The sequence below is a fragment of the Salvelinus sp. IW2-2015 genome, unplaced genomic scaffold (assembly GCF_002910315.2).
Source record: "Salvelinus sp. IW2-2015 unplaced genomic scaffold, ASM291031v2 Un_scaffold1669, whole genome shotgun sequence".
Classification (NCBI taxonomy): Eukaryota; Metazoa; Chordata; class Actinopteri; order Salmoniformes; family Salmonidae; genus Salvelinus; species Salvelinus sp. IW2-2015.
Window position 1 is genome coordinate 41,589 of NW_019943073.1, and position 26,122 is coordinate 67,710.

General features: G+C 40.7%; 1 long non-coding RNA gene across 1 annotated transcript; it reads left to right on the forward strand.

The window, feature by feature from the left end:
• Positions 1-17,823: 17,823 nt before the first annotated feature.
• Positions 17,824-25,157, forward strand: LOC112071631 (uncharacterized). The gene is made up of 3 exons (XR_002894148.2): positions 17,824-17,896; positions 17,982-18,085; positions 24,343-25,157. It is a non-coding gene; the product is annotated as an uncharacterized lncRNA (long non-coding RNA).
• Positions 25,158-26,122: the final 965 nt, after the last annotated feature.

A 26,122-nucleotide genomic window follows, 5' to 3' on the forward strand; every position in this document is an offset into this window, starting at 1 on the left:
TGGTAATCATGATGTCAATCCTGTAATTGTTCTAGACAGCTGTAATCATGATGTCATCCTGTAATTGTTCTATGACAGCTGGTAATCATGATGTCATCCTGTAACTGTTCTTGAAGAGCTGGTAATCATGATGTCATCCTGTAATGTTTTCTTGACAGCTGGTAATCATGATGTCATCCTGTAACTGTTCTTGACAGCTGGTAATCATGATGTCATCCTGTAATTGTTCTAGACAGCTTGGTAATCATGATGTCATCCTGTATTTTCTAGCACGCTTGGTAATCATGATGTCTCCTGGTAATTGTTCTAGACAGTGGTAATCATGATGTCATCCTGTAATTGTTTCTTGACAGCTGGTAATCATGATGTCATCTGTAATGTTCTTGACAGCTGGTAATCAATGATGTCATCCTGTAACTGTTCTATTGAACAGCTGGTAATCATGATGTCATCCTGTAATTGTTCTTGACAGCTGGTAATCATGATGTCATCCTGTAATTGTTCTAGACAGTGGTAATCATGATGTCATCCTGTAACTGTTCTTGACAGCTGGTAATCATGATGTCATCCTGTAATTGTCTTGACAGCTGGTAAATCTGATAAGTCATCCTGTAATTGTTCTAAGACATGTGTATCATTATGTCATCCTGTAATGTTCTAGCAGTGGTAATCATGATGTATCCTGTAACTGTTCTACAGCTGGTAATCATGATGTCATCCTGTAACTGTTCTTAGACAGCTGGTAATCATGATGTCATCCTGTAATTGTTCTAGACAGCTGGTAAATCATGAATGTTGATCCTGTAACTGTTCTAGACAGCTGGTAATCATGATGTTTCCTGTAATTGTTCTAGACAGCTGGTAATCATGATGTCATCCTGTAATTGTTCTACGGTGACAGCTGGTAATCATGATGTCATCCTGTAACTTTTCTAGACAGCTGGAAATCATGATGTCATCCTGTAATGTTCTTGACAGCTGGTAATCATGATGTCATCCTGTAATTTGTTCTTAGACAGCTGGTAATCATGATGTCATCCTGTAAATTGTTCTTGACAGCTGGTATCATGATCAACCTGTAATTGTTTTGACAGCTGGATCATGATGTCATCCTGTAATTGTTCTTGACAGCTGGTAATCATGATGTCATCCTGTAAATGTGTAACTGAAACCTGTTCTTACTTTGAAGCAGGAGATTTGTTCAGTTTTCTTGTTGATGTCAGTAAGGATGATCTGTTTCCGGGTATTCTTTTTTAATGTCCCAATTCAGGCCACGTGAATGGATAGACAGACGGACAGACCTCACCATCACAAGCCTTCCGTCTGTCATCATGGGTAGAGGCTTCTTTTTTTTCAGACAGAAATCAGCTAAATAATAAATATATATATATAAAAAGAAGAATACTACTGTGAAGGACTTTTAAAATCTTTTTACTCCTTAGTTGAACAAGCTAGTGGATAAAGACTCCCCCCCCTCTTTCTCCCCCAAAAACCCTCTTTAAAGTTATTTCAAATTTTTCAGCAAGGCTTTGAGAAATCTGTTTGTTTGAGGGCAGCATTAGATGTGACCAGCGTTTTATTGTGACATAAAACCGCATTTCTTCCTCGGCAGATTAAAAATAAAATCGGTTAATAAGAAAAGCTGTCAGCAGCAGAAAATGGCTGACATAATCCGTTTATCCTCCAAGCAATAAAGATATTGGTCCTTGGGAGTCTATCTTTCCTCTTATGTTATTTTGCCCAAAACATTATCTTCTATGCATTCAGATGGAAGAAGTCATATGGGAGATAGAAAGAAAATGACAGATACAAAAAAATATATAATATCCTTTCATTCTCCGTCACAACGTTCACAGGAGGGCACACACACACACACATGAGCCTGAACAAAAATAACACATCGAAAATAATAACAAATAAAAAAAGGAAGAGAGACAGAGAGAGAGAGAGGAAGAGAGAGAAAGAGAGAGAGAGAAAGAAAAGGAGAAAGGAAGTGAAAGAGGGGAAGCATTGGCACAGGGTAGCAGACTAGTAGTGGTTCTGAAGCAGTGTGATGAGATTACGGCCGACTAGAAGGGTCAACTAGAGGAAGCATCCCCCAGGTAGCCCCCTAGCCCTGCTTCAGACGGGTGCAACTCTATCCTCTCTGTCGGCATGCCAGCCTCCCTCAGCCTGCCAGCCTGACATGCAGATAAGAGCCGTAGTCAAATAGAAATTAATTGTGCGGTGGCAGGTGGACCTGAAAAGTGAGAGAACAGTGGAGTCAAGGAGAAGAGAGAGGCTCTGCATCAATAACCTGCGCCCCAAATGGCAACCTTTTCCCTTTCAATTGGGACACATCCTACTACTACTACTACTACTACTACTGTTACTACTACCACTAATGTTACTACTACCACCATTACCACTACCACTACTACTACTACCACTACCACTACTACTACCACTACTACTACTACTACTACTACTACCCTTAATACATACTACTACTACTACTACCTGTTACTACACACTACATACACTACCACATTCCACTAGAACTACTCACTACTACCTACTACCTATACCACTACTACTACTACTACCTCACCACTAACTACTACTACACACTACTATACTACTACTACTACTACTACTACTACGACACCACACCATATCTACACTCCACTACTACTTACTCACCACTACTACTCTACCACACTAACTCTACTCAGCACACACCACTATACACACTAACTACCACCACTATACTTCTTTCTCTATACTTGCTCTATTCACACTACCACTACCCTTACACTACCACTTACTAACCACTACCACTCCCATAACCACTACACTACACTACCACTACTAACTACCACTACACTATCCACTACCACTACTACCACCTACTACCACTACCACTACCACTACCACTACTACACACCACTAGACACACACCACTACACTACCACACTCTACCAACTACCACATTACACACCACTACCAACTTACCTACACTACCACTACCACTACCACTACATACCATTAGCCACTACCACTACCCACTACCACTACCACTACCTACTACCTACTACTACTACTACTACTCTACTGTTACTTAATTACTGTTACTACTACCAGTATACTACTACCACACCACCACATCGTTACTACTACTGTTTACTACTACCCAGTACTACTACGTCCCACTACACTACCCTACCACACTACTACTACTACTACTACCACTACCCAACTACCACTACTACCACACACCCACTGTTACTACTAACTGTTTACTACTACCACGTACTAACTACTACCACTACCACTACCACTACTACCACCACTACCACTTACACTACCATGACACTACACTACCAATACCACTAACCAGTTACCCATTACCCTACCATTACCACTACCACTACCACTACTACTACGCACTCCTATTACTACTACTACTATGGTTACCTACTATGTTACTACTACCGTCTCACCACGCTACCCGCCCGTATACTACCCACCACCACTACTGTCTACTACTGTTAACTACTACCAAGTTACACTCCCTACCACACCCACTACACACACTACTACTACTACTACCACTACACTACCATACTACTCCACTACCACTACACTACACTACTACTAGCCCTAACCACACCCTACTACTACCTACTACCACTACTGTTTTACTACTAAAACACTACTACCACCACTACCACCAATCTACCCACTACTACTACCACACCTACACATACTACTACTCTACCACTACTACTACCACCTACTACTACCACTACCACTACTACCACGACCACTACACTACACTACGTTATACTACCATATACTACTACCAGTAATACTAATACCACACCTACACATACTACCACTACTACTCCCACTACCACTATACTACTGTTACTAACTACTACTACTACTCCTACTACTACTACACACCTACACATACTACTACTACTACTACTACCTTACAACCCACTACTAGCACTTACCACTATCACTTACTACTACTAGTACCACTAACTACCACTACTACATACACTACTCTACCACTACCACTACTTACCACTACTACTACCCACTACTGGTTACTACTACCATTACCACTACCACTACCAACTATGCTACCACTACCACTACTGTTACGACTACCACTACTACACCACTTACCACCACCATTACCATTACTACTACCATTACCACTACCACTACCATTACCCACTATGTTACCACTACCACCACCATTACCACTACCACTACTGTTACCAACTACACACCATTACCACTATTACTACCAATACACTATCCACTACGCTACATCCACATTACTTGTACCACTACCACCTTACCACTACTTTCCACTTTTACTGTCATGATCATAGCTTTTTACCATTTGTGCCGTACTTTGTTATTGGCTTGCGGTTCTTTAATATTACTTACGGTCAGGTTGCTTTTGATCTGTCTAGGCTTCTGTTGTATTATGTTGCTGCGTCTTTTACTACCACCATACCATACCCTACTGACAACTAACAAATACTACACTACATACTACCAACTACACACTACACTAATCGATCTACACCTACTGTTACTACTACCAGTAATACTACTACTACTACACTACTGTTACTACTACCACTACCACTAGCTGGTTACACTAGCCAACCACCCCTTACCACTACCACTCCATTACCACTACCATTACACTACCACTACCACTACGCACTACTACTACCACTACTGTTACTATTACCATAATACTATACTACTACCACTACTAGACTCCTACCACTTACTACTACACTACTACTACTACACTACTACTACCACTACTGTTAGTACTACCAGTACTACACTTACTACTACCACTACACTCAAAAAACAAAAAAAAAAAAAAAAAATACCACTATTACCTACATACTGTTATACTACCAGTACCTACCACTACTATACCACTACTGGTTTACTCTACAGTACATACCACTACTCACCACTACCTACTACTAACGCACTACTACTACCACTAACTGTTACTCTACCAGTACTCCACTACCCACACACTACTACTACAACTACCACCACATATCCTCACTACCATACACTACCATTCCACTACCACTTACAGTTACCACTACCACATTCCATTACTAACTCCACTATACACATACCCACTACCCACTACCCCAACCCTACCACACCCTACCACGCCATACCATAACCCACCACTCCATTACCACTACAACCACTTCACTTGCTACCTCACACATACGCTACCAACTACACTCACTCTATCCCACTATGTTACTACTACCCTAACTACTACTACCACTACACACTCTACTATACTACACCTATAACACTACTACTACGCCACACCACTTTAGCTACTACTATACCATAGCAACACCATCTTACCTACCACTACCCACATACACCAACCATACATTTTACATACGCATTACTCGTTTCATGCTTTGTACCACTACCACCATAACCACTCCTAATTCCCACTACTCAACTACCACTACCCTCTACCCTACCTACTACACTACTACACCTACCAACTATCCCTACCATTACACTTCATTACCACTACCAATACCACTACTACCCACTACTACTACTACTAACCACTATACTACCACTACAACTACTCACTACCACGACCACCACTCAACTCTACCATACATACCCCTACTACACTACCACTAACCACTCCACAGTAATGAGGTACTCCACACAACTACTTATACTTCTACCAACAACCACTTACACTACATCTACTAACTCTACTACTACACTACTACTCACCTCTACCAACTACTACTACCTCCCTATACTACTTCTACACTACTACTAATACACACAGCACACAAACTAAACCACCCCCTACACCATAACACTATACTCAAAGCTCATTCATTCCAACACATCCTATACTAATTCTCCCTTCTTATAATTCCAATACCTTATAAACGAAACAAATAAAAAATATATATACTAAAAAATAAAATAGATTAAAGAATTATAAAAATATTAAAAATATATGATATATATTAGTATTAGTAAAATATATAAATAAAACTAAAAATAAGATAACGTGAAAATGAGAAGGGTTTTATTTATATTATATAAGGAACAAATTGTTTATATATATAAGGTAATTACTATGGTAGTAGATTATATGTATAATAGCTATGGTATAGTAGTATTTAAAATATATATAGTATATTAATACTATAGTATAACTAAATATAAGTAGTCAAATCATTACATAATTACTATTTTATTAATATAGTATTATTATGTTTATATATAATAATAAATATTATGCCCATTAAATTTATTTTATATAATTAGTGAGTAGTAGTAACTATTATATTATAGAGTAGTTTTTTATTTAGTCATATTGGTATACCTGTATATTTATACTGGTATTACTTTATAATTAGTATTTATATTATCCGATTTGATACCTATATATCAGGTGTAATATGTATAGACAGCTGTATATAGTTATTTTATTATATATTACTGTTATATAGATCTTTATATTATTAACTAAAATATTAGTACAGCATTTAGAGTAATACACTCCTTTTTTGTCCCACCTCTTTCTTACTTGGCCGTCCCCAGTTTTATGATGTTCTCCACTAGCTACTTAATATAAAAAAAATAATAACTATATGAGTCATATTTTTATATTAGTATAGTAGAATGAAGAGATTAGTATGTAGTAATATATGTAGTATAAGTAAGTAATATTATAATTTTATATAGATATATTTTTGTAATGAATAGAAATTTAGTATTAATATAATATAGTATAGTATATGTATAATAGGTGTTAATTGTAGTAGTATACTTAAGATGTTTATTATTATTACGTAATGTTTTAATTATTTTTATATTAGTTTAGTTTAATTTGTTTATTGTATAGTTTTATATTGTATAGATATATGTAGTTTGTTATCGAGTTGTATGAACATGATATATTTATGTTATGTATAGTATATTAGTGTATGATCGTATTAATTATTTATGTATTGAAATTTTCTATATTATTAATGTCTAATCTATGTTGTAATGTATGAAATGTGTTTAGTTGGATAGTAAGTGTGTATAGTATATAGTGGTTGTTATAGCATACTGAGTAGTAACCCAATATGTATATTATTGTATATATGTATGGATGGTATGTTGGTATAATGGATTTTTATGTTTAATTGTGGTGTATGTATGTATATATATATGGTAGTATTTGGTATGTAGTGGTAAATATGGTATTATGGTATTGTAATAGTGTAATGGTGTTGTAGTAAGTAGTTATGGATTAGTACTGTGTAGTAACGTATTTATGTAATTGTGTAGTAGTGGTAGTAGTGTATCTTTAGTCAGTTACCTTTGTATTATGTAGTATGTAGTAACCAGTAGTGTAGTAGGTATTAGTTATTATTAGTAATTTAGTACATAGTGTATATATTATAGTTTATAGTATGGTATATAACGTAAGTAGTAGTAAGTATATGTTATAGTAACCTAGTAATATGTAGATTGTTAATTAGTTAGGTGTTGTAATGTTTTAGTAATAGTTATGATAGTCTAGTGTATGATACGTAGTGTACCAATAATGTATGGATGTATGTATTGTAATTGTATTCGTTAATGATAGTTAGTTTAATGTTTAGTGTAACCCATTGTTGGAGGTTTGTGTTACATATTATTAGATTAAGAGTATGTAATGTATACCATTATGGTTGGTATACCCATTGTATGGTACATGTGTTATTAACATAGGTTATGTATGTAGTTAAGTTAGTATATTATGTGTTCTCTAGTATGTATGGTTTTAACCCATATTGAGTGCATAGTAGTTATGTAATTATAGTAAAATAGTGTAGTATTAGTGTAGTATGTATGTTAGTATATGTAGTATAGTATATGTATGTAGTATGATAAGTGATTTGAGTATTGGTATTAGTATAAGTTAGTAGTAGGTATATATGAGTATATAGTAGTAACCATATAGTATGTAGTGGAGATATTGTGATGTGTAGTTGTTTAATTACTGTATGTTATATAGAACCCCATATTATAGTAATTATGGTAGAGTAATGGTAGTATAGTAGTGTTGTTAGAGTAGTTAGTAGATAAGTGGTAGGAGTAATTAGTGGGCCCTATATTAGTAGTAACAGATGCATGTAGAGTAGTGGTAGTGTAGTGTTAGTAATGTAGTGGTATGGTAGTGGGAGTATTCAGTAGTTAGTCAGTGTAGTGGTAGTTAGTAGTAGTGTATTGTAGTGGAAGTAGTACTTGTAGTAGTAACGTATAGTACAGTTGTGGTGTTTAGTAGTTACTGTAGTATTAACCGGTATAGTAACAGAGTCAGTAGTGTTATAGTATGTAGAGTATGTAGTTGTAGTGTAATGGTATGGTATGGTATGGTGTGTAGTGGTAGTGTATGTAATGTAGTGGTAGGTTATGGTGTAGTAGTGTAGTGGTAGTGGTATGTATACTGGTAGTAAGTAACAGTTAGTATAACCCATAGTGCGTGTGTTGGTAGTAGGTAGTGTAGGTATATAGTAGTAGTTAGTGGTATGTATGTTAGTGGAGTAGTAGTACTGTAGTAGTAAACAGTAGTTAGTAACATAGGTGGTGGTGTAGTAGTTTATTCTGGTAGTAGTAACAGTAGTACTACAGTAGTGTAGTAGTAGTAGTAGTGGTAGTAGTAGTGGTAGTGGTCTATGGTATGGGTAATGTAATGTATGTTTTATGTAGTGGTAGTGGTATGGTAATAGTGATAGTGTAATGGTAGTGGTAGTGGTAGTGGTATAGTGTAGTATATGGTAGTGTGTGGTAGTGTATGGTGTATAGTGGTAGTGGTAGTGGTAGTAGTGGTATGATTGTAGTGGTAGTGTAGGGTGTGTAGTAGTGTAGTATGTGTATGGTAGTGGTAGTAGTGTGTAGTAGTCGGTAGTGGTATGGTCAGTGTAGTGGTAGTAGTATGGTATAGTATAGTAGTGGTAGTAGTGTAGTAGTAGTAGTAGTAGTGTGTAGTAGTGTGTAGTAGTAGTAGTAGTAGTGTAGTAGTAGTAGTTAGTAGTAGTAGTAGTAGTGGTAGTGGTAGTGGTAGTGGTAGTAGTAGTAGTAGTAGTAGTAGTAGTAGTAGTAGTAGTAGTGTAGTGGTAGTGGTAGTGGTAGTAGTAGTAGTAGTGGTAGTAGTAGTGGTAGTGGTAGTAGTAGTAGTGGTAGTGTAATGGTGGTAGTAGTAACATTAGTGTAGTAGTAACAGTAGTAGTAGTAGTAGTAGTAGTAGGATGTGTCCCAATTGAAAGGGAAAAGGTTGCCATTGGGGCGCAGGTTATTGATGCAGAGCCTCTCTCTTCTCCTTGACTCCACTGTTCTCTCACTTTTCAGGTCCACCTGCCACCGCACAATAATTATCTATTGACTACGGCTCTTATCTGCATGTCAGGCTGGCAGGCTGAGGGAGGCTGGCATGCCGACAGAGAGGATAGAGTTGCACCCGTCTGAAGCAGGGCTAGGGGGCTACCTGGGGGATGCTTCCTCTAGTTGACCCTTCTAGTCGGCCGTAATTCATCACACTGCTTCAGAACCACTACTAGGTTCTACCGGAATGTGCGCAATATTCTTTTTATATATATATATATTTATATTTAGCTGATGTCTGTCTGAAAAAAAAGAGCCTCTAACCCATGATTGACAGACGAAGCTTGTATGTGTGGAGTCTGTCCGTCTGCTATCCATTCACGTGGCCTTGATTGGGACATTAAAAAAGATCCCCGGGAAACAGATCATCCTTATGACATCGAACAAAAACTGAAAACAATCTCCTGCTTCAAAGTAAGAACAGGTTTCCAGTTCACATTTACAGCATGACATTCATGGATTACCAGCTGTCAAGAACAATTACAGGATGACATGATATAGCAGCTGTCAAGACAAACAATACAGATGACATCGATGATTCTCCAGCTGTCTATGAAAAATATCTCGGATGACATCTATGATTACCAACTGTCTAGAACAATACAGGAGACATCATAGATACCAGCTGTCAAGCAATACAGGTGAATCAGATTTCCAGCATGTCTAGAACAGGTTACAGGATGAAATCATTATTACCAGCTTTCAAGAACCAAATTTACCAGATACATCATGATTACCAGCTGTCAAGACAGTTACAATGATGACATCATGATTACCAAGCCTGTCTAGAACAGTTAACCAAAGGATTGATTCTGATAACCAGCGTCAGACAATTACAGCGAGCGAGCAGAAACGAGAGAGCGAGAGAGAAGGGGGAAACAGAGAGAGTAGGCAGCGCAAGTGCCTAATTGTTGACACTAACGCGACAACATGAATTCCCGAATACGCGATAGAGCAAGAAGGAGAGGGGGTAGAAAGTAGGAGCACAAGAAGGAGACAACAAGCGAAGTAGACAACATACCACCAGACTACACTACTACCATAACTACAACAGCGCAGGGAGAAGAGGGCCCACGATACGATACGTTCTTACCCAACCCTACATCACCACTCACTCCACATACTACCACTACCTACCACTACCCCCACTCCTACCACTACACACCACGACCACTCTACCACCACTACCATACCACTACACTACCCACTACTACCACCACGAACCACTACCACTACACACCATACCACTACCCACTACCACACACTACCATTTACCACTACCACTACCACACCACTACCATTACCATTACCACTACCACTACCACTACCACTACCCACTACTATTACCAATACTACTACTACTACTACTACTGTTACTACTACTGTTACTACTACCAAGTAATACTACTACCACCACCACCACACTGTACTACTATGTTTACTACTACCAGTACTACTACTCCCACTACCACTACCGTACCACTACTACTACACCTCCACACCACTACCACTACACTACTACCACCACCACCACTACTTTATACTACGTTAACTCTACCAGTACTACTACTCACCCACAACTACCCTACTACCACCACTACCACTACACTACCATTACCACTACCACTACCACACCACTACCATACATTACCACTACCATTACCACTACCACTACCCACTACTACTACCACTACTACTACTACTACTACTCTGTTACTTACTACTTATACGACTACCAGTTAATACATACTACCACCACCACCACTACTGACTACTGACTGTTACTACTACCATACTACTACTCCCACTACACTACCACTACCACACTAACTACTACACCAACTAACCACTACCACTACACTCCACTACCACCACCCACTACCAACAAACTACTTACCACAACCCACTACCACGACTACTTACCACTAACCCACACGTGATTACTTAACACGAGAACCACCACACCCACACATCCGACCACAGAAGACGGCAGACGCCACAATAGGGGACGGAGGAGGCAGCGAACGAGACAGAGAAAGAAGAAAAGAGCGGACGAAAAATCACAATACTACTACCATACTAACAGAACTACTACTACCCCTACGTTACTATAACAGTAATACTACCCAACTTATACCACCCTACCACTACTTAACCACGCCACCCACCATTACCACTACCCACTACCATTACCACTTACCATTACCCACTGACCACTACACTACCACACTACCACTACTGTTCTATTACCAGTAATACTACTACTACTACCACTACTGTTACTGCCACTACTACCAACTATACCACTTTACTACTACCACTACTGTGCTACTAGCCAGTCATACCCTACTACTACCACTAACTAACTCTACCACTAACTACTAACACTTACTGTTTACTACTACCAGTACTAACTACTACTACCACTACTGTTACTACACCAGTACTACCACTACTACTACCCACTACTACTACTACCACTACTACTACCACTACTGTTACTACTACCATACTACCACACCCACTACCACTACTACTCCACTACCACCACCATTTACCACTACCACTAACCACTACCATTACCACTTACCACTAACCTTTACCACTACCACACCATTACTACACCACTACCTACTACTACTACCACTACCCACTTACCACGACCACCACCATTACCACTACCACTACCACTACCATTACCATACCACCACCAATACCACTACCCACTACCACTACCATTACCACTCCACTACACTACTACTACCACTTACTACTACTTACCACTACTGTTACTACTACCAGTAAACTACTACTACCACTACCACTACTACTACTACACTACCGACTACTACTACTACTACCACTACCACTACCACCACCATTACCACTACCATTACCCACTACCATACATTAGCATTACCACACCACTACCACTACCACTACCACACCATTCCCACTACCCACTACCACTACCATTACACTACCAAACCACTAACCAACTACCACTACTACTACCACTAACCTACCCACTCACTACCATTACCACATTCATACCACTACCACTACCACTACTACTACCACTATACTATACTACCCATTACTACTACCACTACTACTACTACTACCACAACCACCACTACACACAACTACCACTACCATTACCACACCCACACCATTACCATACCCACTACCAACACTACCACACTACCATACTAACTACCCTATACTACCCGTAATACAACTACCCAAACACTCACACCTACATACTACACTTACCTACTAACGACTACTATACACTTACTACTTACTACACTCTATATTTTCCACTACCACTACAGTAAATACTACTACAATACTATCACTACCTACTAACACTACTACTACTAACTACTAACTACACTACTACTACTACTACTACTCACAACTACTACTACACTACTAACTACTATACTACTACTACTACTACTACACTTACTGATACTACTACTACTACACCACACTAGACTGCTACTAACACTACTACCATTATTATTGTTATTTTTCACCTTATGAACCAAAGCGGTAGTGTTAGGAACAAGTCGCATACAACCGTCACCTGGCAAGATTAAAGGAAAAAGCAGGCGACACAAAACACAACACAAGCGTGTATGGTACTACACACCAGCGCTCCGACCAACACTACAGACTACGACCAAAAACACACTACTGACTATACTCCACACAGAGACACATTACATACCACCACGACGACTACTACCCACGGTCGCACGCCACACACTTAATACGACGACTACGGACCACTACTTTGACCACCAGTAACAACACTACGACGACTACGACCACGGCCACGACCACACAAACGACGGACGACACCAACTACACACCGTAACACACGGACCCTTACGACACTACGTAAAATACGACTAATACACCACGGACCACTAAACACACACACCACGACACACAGACGACGACACACACACGACACACACCACGACTGACACTGACTACACAATACATACCCCACCCCCGAAACACACACGACAACCAGACAACACACGTTACAACACGGACACGACACTACACACGAATACGACGACAACCACGGATTTGACTGACGACAACAGACCCACGAACACAACCCACTAGAAAACAACACTCCACACCAAACTACCACCAACTACTACACCAAACACACCAGCCACCCACCAAGCAAGTCACAACAACAAACGCCACACCACCACTAAAACCGATAGAAACACCCAGACAGACGAGAACACCCACACAATACCAAGCAACCCAACCTCTCAAGACTCCTGAACAATGGTCACATCATCCGACGGACCAAGGCCAGGACCACGACTACCTAGTACCGCTTCCTCACTCACTACAGAACCACTGCCGATCGTGACCTTCAAATATAACCCAAAAGCCAAACAACCCGTCACTCTGTACCAGACCTGCAAAGATAGCACTAAAACCACTACTAACGACGATGACCAAGCCAAAACCATCCTCTCAGACCCACTGAATGTATACCACAGCCACACCCCTCCTCTCCAGACCAATGGTGAGCGCGAGCGTGGGATTGCATTATATCACGCAAGGCACCCAACCCCTCATCTCAGACTACACACACTACCCGCCACCCTGAACATGAGCGCTAACGAATTACTACACTACCTAAAAAAGACCGCACACCACCACAAACCCTGACCAACCCCTTACCCACTCAATCAAGACCAACCTGATGTAACAGTCAACCCTCCATCTGTGACCTGATGTACCACAAGCCAACCCTTTCTCTCAGACCTGATGTATTACCAAGCCAGACCCCTCTTATGTAAACTACCTCTTAGACTGATTAATACCAAGCCAACCCCTTTCTCTCTGCAGACCTGAATGATATTACCAAGTCACCCCGCTCTCAGACCTGATTGTAATATCCAAGCCAACCTTTCTCTCAGACCTGATGTTAATACCAAGGCCAACCCTTTCTCTCAGACCTGGATGTATTACACAGCCAACCCATCTCATCAGAACCTGATGTATAACAAGTCCAAACCCCTTTCTCTCAGACCTGATGTAATACCAAGCCAACCCTCCGTCCTGAGTTGTGTGGGTCTGTCAGATGGGGATGTAATACCGAAGCTCTTATGATGTTGGCCCATGGTCTCCTCTCAGACTGATGTAATTACCATGCCAAGCCCATGTCTTCTTCGAGACCGATGTAATACCAAGTCCAACCCCTCCTTCTGACCTGAATGTAGCCAGCCATACCCTTCTCCGGACCTGATGTATTACCAAGTGCCAACCCTTTGTCGTCAGGACCTGATGTAATACCAAGCCACCCCTCCTTCTTAACCTGATGTAATACAAGCCAACCCCTTCTTCTCAGACGTGATGTAATACCAAGCCACCCCTTTCTACGAATTCCAGCACCTACTCTGATTATATACCAAGCCAACCCCTCCTCTTAACCTGATGTAAATACCAAGCCAACCCTTTCTCTCAGACCTTGATGTAGTTACCAAAGCCAATCTCCCTGATGTTCAAGCCCTCTCTCAGACTGATGTAATACCAAGCAACCCCTCCTCTCGAGACCTGATGTATTACCAAGCCATCCCTTTCTCTCAGCACTGATGTATTACCAACCTGCCAACTCTCTCAGACCTGATGTAAAATACCAAGCCAACCCTCCTTTTCAGACCTGAGTATATACCAAGCCAACCCCTCCTCTTAGACTGAATGTAATACCAAGCCCAATCCTCCTCTTCAGCCCTGATGTGGTATGTACCAAGCCAACCCCTCTCTCACGACCTGACTATACCAACACGTACCCACTTAGCGTTAACAAGCCACCACTCTCAGGCCGTGACTGTACAGGCACCCCTCTCCGAGAAAGTTGTATCCAAAGCCAAGCCCTCCTCCTCAGACCTGATAGTAATACCAGCCAACCCGTCACTATTCTCACTGAGAACAGCCAACCTCTGTTCAGACCTGATGTTACCGAACCCTACACGTTTAACTATGTAATACCAAGCCAACCGCTTCCTCTCAGGCCCTCGAATCGTATTACAAACCCAGAAGCCAACCCCTGCCTCTCAGACCGATGATGTATACCCAAGCCAGCCCCTTTCCTCTCAGACCTTGAACAGTGTGATTACCGAAAGCACCCTTCTCTCGACTGATGTATACAACGCCAACCTCCCTCCTCTAGACCTGATGTTGAACCAAGCCAACCCCCCTCTCAGACTGATAGCTAAAATATGCACCAACCCGCAACCCCTCCTCTGCGAAGACCTGATGTATAACCAAGCCCAAGCCCTCCTCTCAACCGGATACCCTTTACCTGGTAATACCAGTACCTAGCCTAGAATACCAAGCCAACCTTTCTTACTGATCTCAAGCACTTTCTCCTGATGTAATACCAAGCTCACCACCCCATATTCTCTCCAAAACCTCGATGTCCCTCCAAAGCAACACCACCTTTTCTCATTCAGACGCCTGAGTGTAAGGACCAACTCCCACCAGGAGCCACCCGCTACAAGACTAAGTGTAAGATGACCAAGAAAGACCAACCCCGGCTTCTGCATCACCAACCTGAACTGGTCCAAATCACCACCAACACGCCTAAAGTTCTACATCAGAGACCTGATGAAAACCTCACCAACTGCCCAAACCCGTTCTTCCTAGCCCTATGTGGAGGATACAAGCCAACCCCTTTCTCTCAGACCTGATGAAAATACAAGCCAACTCCTCCTTATAAGACCTGATGATAGAGAGCCCAAGAGCAGACAACCTCCTCTCCAGACTGAATGTAAGATCTAACCGAAAAGAGACCAACCGCGGCTCCACTCCCAAAGACCCAGCATCGATCAATACCAACAGCCAACCCAATCTGTAGACATGAAGTTGGAAATACGACAAGACATCCCAAACCCATCCTCTCAGAACCTAGGATGTAAAAGTTACCAAGCGCGAAACTCTGTTATCTCCTCAAGCGATTGTACATCGTCTCAATAAAATACAGAGCACAACCACACACGCCTCGTGCAACTGACTGTAGATTCTACCCCAACGCCCAATCCGCCATCCATCTACTAGACACACTGAAGTGTGAAGCATAACCACGCGACCAACTCCTCTCAACACACGTGGAATGTAACACGCAACGCCCAACCCCTCCGTCTCATACCTGATGTAATGACAGAGCACCCAGTCGACCTATGTATACCAAGCCTAACCCCCCTCTCTCAGACCTGATGTATGAGTACCAAAGCCATCTCCTCCTTACCTGATGTTAGAGTACCGAGAAGCCAACCCCGCTCCTCTCAACCGATGTAATACCAGAAGCCAACCCCATTCCCTAGACCTATGTATACCATAGCCAACCCCTCTACTCAGACAACTAGAGTTGATTACAAGACCAACCCCTCCTATCTCAGGTACCTGATGTCTTTACCAAGCCAAACCTCGCGTCGTAGGATGTCAAACCACGCCTACCCTTCTCGCGTATGCTATACCCCATCCCGCTCTCCTTGCTTCGATGGATGTATATACCAAGCCATCCCCTCCTCTAAGACCTGATGATTTTCTATACCAAGCCAACCCCTCCTCTCAGACCTATGATGTATTGCCAAGCCAACTCGCACTGCCTCTCAGACCTGATGTAATACCAAGCCAACCCCTTTCTCTCAGACCTGATGTAATACCAAGCAACCCTCCTCTCAGGACCTGATTCTTATACCAGCCAACTCCCTCTCTCAGCAACCCTACGTGTATCTCATTTACCAGCCAGCCCCTTTCAGTCTCAGAAAAGCTCCTCTCTGATGTTTACCAAAACCAACACCAATCTCTCCAACCCCTCCATTTTACGGAGATCCCTGATGGTATTAATACAACGCACACACCCTCTTCTCTCTGAATACAAGTCAAGCCTCTAGATGAATACCAAGGCTGATGTGAATAGGCCAGCCAACCCCTTCTGATACTCAGATCTCCCTGAGTGTATACCAAAGCCAACCCCTTCGCTCTCAGAACCTGATGTAATACCAAACCAACCGCCCTTCTCTCAGACCTGAATGTAATACCAAGCCCAACCCCTTCTCTCTCAGACTCGATGTAATACACAAGCCAACCCCTCCTCCAACCTGATGTAATCACAGCCAACCTCCTCTCAGACCTGATGTAATACCAAGCCAACCCCTCTCTCAGACCTGTGATGTAATACCAAGCCAAACCCCTTTCTCTCGACCTGATTATACCAGCCAACCCCTTATCTCAGACCTGATGTTATACCAAGCCAACCCATATTTCTTTTCTCATTCTTTCTTCCTTTTCTCAGACCTTGATTGAGGCGTCCAAGAGGAGCTGAGAACGGTCTGGAGGAGCTTCGCAACCAGGAGCTGCAGAAACGCAAGATATAGAAGATGAGGTACGTGTGTGTGTACCTCCCACTCTATTTTCTACTCGTCACGAGAGTCAGAAGTGGTGTTGTTAACGTTCTCTCCTGTTTGTAGACATGAGGAGAGGCGTAGGCAGGAGGAGGAGATGATGCAGCGCATCGAGAGCAGGAAGAGATGAGACGCCACCGGACGGCTTCAAGCCAAACTATGCGGACAGCGTGGTTCACCGAACAGACACACAAACATGCACACAAAGGTCAGACCGGTTCAAGCCTAACTTCATGAAGAGTGTGAATACACTTGGAGAAACACACACACAGCCAACATAGACCTTCACATCCAGTACAGTCAGTATCACTCATTTCTAGGTTTTTGAATACACAAAACTATCACACTTTTTTTAAAAATGTTGTCATTCAAGAAGAAGCTGTTCACACACTTTCATTCACATGATTCTGCTGAGGGTCTGCGTTTATATGGGATTTTGAGAACATTCTCGGGGATTTTTAGGTCCATCGATCATGCTGTTGGGGTGCTGAGAAAAGATGCCTACAGTCCTACCGCTCTACGTCACACTGATGATGATCAAGCATTACCTAGGGATGGGCACGGTTAATTAAATACGCGGATATCAGACCGAATGTTAGTATTCAATTACTTGAGTGTTATTTTTTTAGATGTGTATATATATTATTATTATAGACCTATTTTAACGATGAAAAGGCTTTGTCTATATTACGTCATCCTTGACATTTTTATCTACAAAGAAAATACCAGGACATTTTGAAATTCTTAGTGAATTAAACATCAAACCTTTGAATGTAGTTTCTATAGCGTGCGTGAGCTACTGCTGGGTATTTAGCCCTCCAGGCTGACTCGGTATGCCATGTTCCCCATTCAAATAGCAATTACAGGCACTCCCTTGACAGAGTTTTCCACAATACCTGACACAGATCAATGCAAAAACACTCACCAGAAAAACTTTTTTTGTAGCAGAATCAGTTCTATCGCGGCGAAAAATCAGACTTCTCTTTCGCTGTTGCTGTTAGCCAAACTAACCGGAAGCGCAGTATCTCCGCTGTTTACCTCTGCCGTGTGCATGTTATTTTGATTTTCGACTATCCGGATAAGTGATGATAAATAAGGATGATATTATTTGAATAGTAAAATAATTTTGACTACCCATTCCTAAAGCATCCAGAATGCTGTCTTTTTCTTTTCAAATAGTGTCCCATATCACTATAGGAGCATATCTTTTCTAGGTAACTACAGATTAACATAGTGTACCATAGTCCTGTGTGTGAAAGTCTAATAAAAATMGATTTGGGTTGGTCTAGTTTAGGGTAGCCTACTACCTATTTAGTGCTATTTCTTATGTAAGTAGTAGCATGTCGCAATACCAACAGGGCTCTAGGTTTGGTTTTGGTATCTTCCAAAGACTTTAGCTTGAAAGACAAACCTGATCTGAAATTGACCTCAACCCACTATTCATTCTGCTTCTGACGGGACTGATAGGTGTAAGCAGTGCAGCGATTGCTCAACCTAACCCTCCAATGGGCTTAGGGTAGCAGCTGGCGGCCACCATCTTGTTTACACCCATCTGGTCTTCAGATCTGCTAAAACCAAAAGAGAAAGGCCGAGGGGTTTTCATATTGGTTCATCGTTGTTTTACTGTGGTTTTCAGGGTATATTTTTCTCACCAAACTGATGTCCAGCAGTAGCAGCCCTTCTAAGCAGTGTATCCACAATACTAGCCTCACAGCTAGTGACATAAAACACCATGTAGCCGTCCCACGTTATACGTACATCATCAATTCAAATGTCTGTTGTATTTACCTGGGTTTTCAACACCTATTTTACTAAAGTAGTATGGGAGAGGGACACCTGCTAGAACAAAATACTGCTCTATCTCTGCTGAGTTGTCTGAAGTAATCTAGATCCTGTAACCGACAGCTTGGCGTTCTTGTGGGAARGTTAAGAGGGGAGAGGCTAATGATTGACAGACCCTTTCACCACTGCTCATTTGTGATGCTTGAGTGTCTTCCAGATGAGAGTAACTTCACTTCCAGAGAGAGTCCTCAGAATAGTTCTAAGGTTTTCCATGAAGGCGATAGGGTAACTTGAATGTCAATCTGTTAAAATTTTAACGGCATGTCTAGAAATGGCCACTGTGCAAATGCTGTGTCCTTTGGTATCTTCACTTTATCTAATCACTTGACAAAAACACAGGCAAAGAGTTTTTAGCTTTTTTTTAGGTGGATTTTAATGTCTTTCATTTCAAGCCTAAGTCTTGGTCCCAATTTTCAATACTTCAATAGTATCCAGTCAACTTTTTCATCATTGCAGCTCTGTGATCATGGGTTGGGAAACATACTGACYTTCTCAGGAAACATGCGTTTACCTACCTAGCCCTTAGTGCACCTGTATTACTGCATGCCTGTGGATGTGATGTGTCTTATGATGTTGCTGCATAATAACTTTTCTTCTCTGTTTCTATGTGTGTTGAGAGGCCGTAGAGAAAGAGGACCGGCTGGAAATATCTTACAAAGCTCCCTCTGCTGTTACAGCCACCCTTACACTACTCTTAGCATGAACTCTTGCTCCTATGCAACAGTTACAACTCCTACAGCTTAACCCAAAACAACCGCACAAGGATTAACATAGATCTATTGTCGTACCTTTACCATTAGTCTTAGGGATATTAGACTGGGCATCTAGAACATGCTCGCAAGCCTCACACACATTTACGAACAACACGTATACCTAACACATTTGCCTCCCTCCTTTACATTTACATTTTAGTATTTTTAGCAGACGCTTCTCATCCAGAGTGTACTTAGTGCATTCACGTAAGAAAGCTAGGTAAGACGACACATATCAGTCGTAGTCAGTACATTTTCCTCAATTAAAGAATAATCAGCATGTCAGTGCTAGTAGAAAAGACGAGCAAGTTAAAAAAATAAAATGATGCTCCATCCCCAACTTACTGCGCTATCGACCGAGAATGAAAACCAAAAGGGTGGTTGAATAGAAGTCCATAAGACAAAGCTGAACTACAACTTAGAAGTCAGAAGTGTCTGGAATAATAGAACTTTTAAAGATCATCAATTGGGCACCACTTTGTATTCAATGTGTCCGTCATCCAGAGTGCCAAAGTTGCTGTGCTGAAAACATACACAGGATTACAGTACAGTAATGTAGGCCTACTATTATTAGTGGCACTAGCAAAAGTCCTCACTTTAAATATTGTAAAAAAACAACTTATTAGTTTATTTATTATTAGATCTACTTCTAAACGTTTCAGATAGAAATACCATTCTTTAAAATGTGTAGTCTGGTCTGGATTAAGTTGCTTGCATACAGTTTTTTTCATAGCATATATGCCAATTTAAACCAAAAAAAACAAACACCAATTTCGATCTTGTCTCATCGCTGCAAATCCCCAACGGGCTCTGGAGGCGAAGGTCGAGTCATGCYTCCTCTGAAACATTACCTGCCAAGCCGCGCTTCTTAACACCCGCCAGCTTAACCCGGAAGCCAGGCGCACCAATGTGTTGGAGGAAACACCGTTCACCTGACGACCACAGTCAGCCTGCAGGCGACCAGCCCACCACAAGGAGTCGCTAGAGCGCGATGAGCCAAATGAAGCTCCCCCTGTCAAACACTCCCCCTAACCCGGACGATGCTGGGCCAATTGTGTGCCGCCCTATGGGATTCCCGATCACGGCCGGTTATGTGAWACAGCCCGGGATCGAACCTGGGTCTGTAGTGACACCTCTAGCACTACGATGTAGTGCCTTAGGCCGCTGCGCCACTCGGGAGGCCCTGCATATATACTTTTTAAATTATTTAACTTTTTGTCCTTCTTAAAAAACTTTTGATAATGTGACTTTTTACACATCAGCTACTTTGACCACTTTCCCAACAATTTAGACAAAACTTAGAGGACATGAAATATTGGTCTTCTCTGCTATTCAAATCMGYAATGGAATTATCTTCTAACAATCAAACTATACAGCTGTTTTAGGAKCCGCATCAACTACTATCTCTTCACTTTTACAAACTTTTGACTACTTTTATAAAAAGTTAGTGTATGAAATCTTTAGTCTGCTTTTCAAATCTGAAATCAGAACAGCAATATCAAATTATAACACTTACTCTACGTAACCCATTGCCTACCTATCTAAAACAGTCACTACTGCAACGTAGACTACTGCTACTAGTACTTCTGGGCTACTTACTACTACCTAGTCTCCCACTGAAGGCTACTATTCACTATTTATAAATCAGTCACGCCCTCTACTACACCAGACTTACATTTTCAACACTAACAAACTTCTAAACTTCCACCACTAGGTGTAACATATTCATCACCCCTATTATAGCCTAAAACTTTTCTAATTCCTTATGAGTAAAAGTGTTGTAGTCTGAGTTGTATTACTGATTTGTAATGAAATATGTGATGAACTCCCCCACACGCCAAAGTAATAAGGTTTTTATAGTTGTCTATCATAGTATGGGCTTGGTAGTATGGCTTATCAGACTAGATATTTTAACATTTAACTTTGGCTATAATTCTTCACTTCACTTAGTAAATGTTTACATTTCTTCAACTACCACAAAAATACTTTCAAAGACTAAAGCAAGTCCCACAATTTTTTGTTAATTGATAATTACCTTCTAGTATTTTAAGATAAAAAAATAAATAAATGTTTAGTAGTAGTGGCATACTGTACTTAGAGAGTATTTATCCATAAACATTTGTGCGAAATTGTTCCAGGCAAAAGACCTATATCAGATATTCTGATCAATACTCAAGATTAATTCCAACAAATACTGTACATTTTGTTTTGTTCTCTTTTTAACAGTTTATTTTTTTCTTTTAAAGTTTCTTGCATTTAATTAACTCAACATTATAGAAGACAAACTTTTGTAATACTGTCACGTGTCATGTTAATTAACATGACATTTTAATGTCCCAAACTGCACTTACCTGTACTCAACAGAGACGAGAGTGTGTGTGATGATTTGAGTTTGTTGCGTGTGTGTTTGTCTGTGATGAAATGTGTGTGTGTGTGTGTGTGTGTGTGTGTGTGTGTGTACTTAAACTACTTCATGTGCTTGTCTTGAGGGAGTGTTGTGTGCAAGCATGTGTGATGGAAGTGTTCGATCTTCAATGTGGAACATTTGCATTGTATTCCAGTAAGTATATTCAGGTGGAGCTGTAACTACATAACTAGAACACAGTTTGTCCTGCAAAAGATGAGTGAATGCAGCTGGTGAAGGATTTTTAGTGTCCATCTCTCATTAACTATTTAAATGTACATGATTTGAAATATGTATATAATATGGAATATATAATATATGTACTATTTACCCATGTTTACTTTGTTTTAGCTGGCCAGTTTAAAATTCACAGGAAACTCAGATTTTACAACGTATATCTTAAGACATTTTGGACTAGGAGGTGTATTCTGTGGTTCTGCATTGTTTAGAATGTTGCTGGTAGAAATGCAATGTGAGAGCTGACACTGTTCCCTATTACACGTTACAGAGCATGTCTGTTCTAAACAATGCTTTTCTATCTGTAACTCTTCTGACTTTCACAATATAACGTAGCACACAGGACTATACTGTTATGTGTATCATATTTGTATGATGGTGTGAGTGAGCAGTTGGGAGGATGTTGAGTGTACTTGCATATTATTTGTGTCTGTGGGGTGTGGGGGGGGTTGAGTGAGTGTGATGTGTACTTACGTGTGTGTGTGTGTGTGTGAGAGAGCGAGCGAGTGGGGGCATGTTTATTGCATGTCCTTTATGATAAGATATTTTTGTGAGGGGGGGTCAGTGTTGATAATGTGTGTGCTTTGTACAGCTTCATTTGTGAGTTTGTGTAGCGTACATATCTTTTTGTGTACTAATGTTTAGGTCGTCTGAACATCAATGTGTGGAGGGGATTTGGGGATTTATTATCTACTTCTCAATCTTTTTCTCTGCATATTATCAGTAACCCTTATTCCTCTATTAGGCTGAAATTACCACAACAAGGTCACTTCATTGTTTGATCAACTTTGGACTAAATCCATGTATATTTTGGCTTGTCCCATATTAAGTTATATACTCATCACATACAGACCAATATTGACTTTTTTTAGATGGAGGCCTTGAGAATCCATACTGGACACATAAGTAACTTGTTAAGCATACCTAGGAACTCAGATGTTCATTCCGTATGTACTCCTCTCACTAAGTTCTACACATCCAATACAGTGTCATTCCACACACAGCTTTTGTAACTCCTCTTCAGGACTTTTTCTATCACAGTTGGGAGAACATTATTAACCTTATTCCCTGGCTGTTGCTTATATATCTGTGTGGTGTTGGATGTGTGAGGAATCATCCTACACATTCCTAATGGTCCTAGTAGTTATTGTCATAAGGTTTACGGTGCACCACTCTTCTTCACTTCTTCCAGAGAGAACAGGAAATGAGAATGGGTGAACTGGCCCTCGTGGAGCCATTAATATGGGAGGTAGGGTCATAACGATGACTCAGCACTGACTGGTCCATTAACAACCATAAAAACTACCCCTCCCCCCTTTCGGTGTCTACAGATCTAAAGGAACTGGGAAGGTGTTGGKCATATGGCTAGGTTTGTGAAATTCTGGTAACTTTCTCAATTCCCAGGGACTGGGATTCCTGGAAAGCCTGGGAATTTGGGGAAGGTTACTGGAGTTTTGCCACCCTAGCCATAAGGAAGAAGTTCCCCCTAAGAAGGCTAGGTGGTGCCACCGCCATGTTGTGTGCACCTGGCTAGTTCCTTCAGGTCGGCAGACATTAAAGGGCTAGGAGCAGGGCTAGGGATATATTGTGAGGCTCTGAACGGGATGGGCTGTGTGAGGCTCATGGTGACTCCTTCYCCACTTCATGGATGTAACCCGGGGCTGCACATCACCTACATACTGTGTGTACTGAAGTACTAATACTACTGGGGGAAATATGCTCATGTGGCGTAGTCRGAGAACATGCTAATTATGTTTTTGTGTCACTGATTAGATATGTGAGTGAGAGTGACTAGGGTGTAAGTGTGTTTTGGGGGATTGTGAGACTGAAATAATCGTGGAGGGTTTAAAGTTATCCATCACTGCAAACGATTTCCGTCTGATTAGATATGTGAGTGAGAGTGACTAGGGTGTAAGTGTGTTTTGGGGGATTGTGAGTCTGAAATTATCGTGGAGGGGTTAAAGTTATCCATCACTGCAAACGATTTCCGTCATGGATTTTTTAAAATATATATATATTTTTTTATGACTAAATGGTATAACTCGGTTTTAATACATGCACAAAATTATCCTCTTTCCTTTTGTTTTCATTAAAAAGGAGTTTTGCAGTCGATCTGAGTGACTTAAATTTCAGTCATTGGATTTCTTGTTTTTACACCTGATTTGTGTGGAGAAACTGAGTACATCAATTCGTAGAAAGTCATGTCTTCCTTTTTTAGTGTGAATTTTACATGATGASTTCACTACTTATGATCGTTTTGTTATCAGGTCATTTGTTATTTAGTCAACTGGTTGAAGGAAACCATTGTTTTCTTTAGTTCTGAATGTTTTATGTAACTTCACTTTTGCTCTTTCTACAAACCTACTTGTTTATCGTGCCACAGATGAGGCCCAACCCAAACAAACATTTCTAGCTTGAGGGGTTTTAGCAAACATTTTGAATCAGCAGTAGCCACCAATCCCAACACTTGGTAAACYTTCTTATCTACAAGCTTAGAATAAACCTATCCCTTTGTTTGTATTMACATTTTATGTGTGTGTATGTTTACTACTTACAAACATAATGGCGTGCATTGTTCAATGAGATGGTGGATTATTCTTTTTTGGGGGGGGGGTCTTTTTGCAGTATCATTTCTGTGTACATATACCATCTAGGAAAAGTTGATAATTTGTTCATTTCTAGCAGTGTGTGTGTGGGTGGGGTCAATTCATAACTAATACAGCTCTGTCTCATTTAGTACCTAGAAAGCCTAGCCTAAATGAACTCTACTCGCGTTTCCATTAGTAGTTGATGCAACATTTTTCTATCTTTAAATGTTTTACATTTTTATTTTTTATTAAATGACTTGTCATCCTACTGATGCTTTTAAAGACCTGTATCGTATGGCTATGAATGCTGTGAATGGGGTTTGGGTCCGTGGTTGAATATCTGGCAATGGTGATGTGCAGTCACGGTTTTTAACCTAGAAGCAG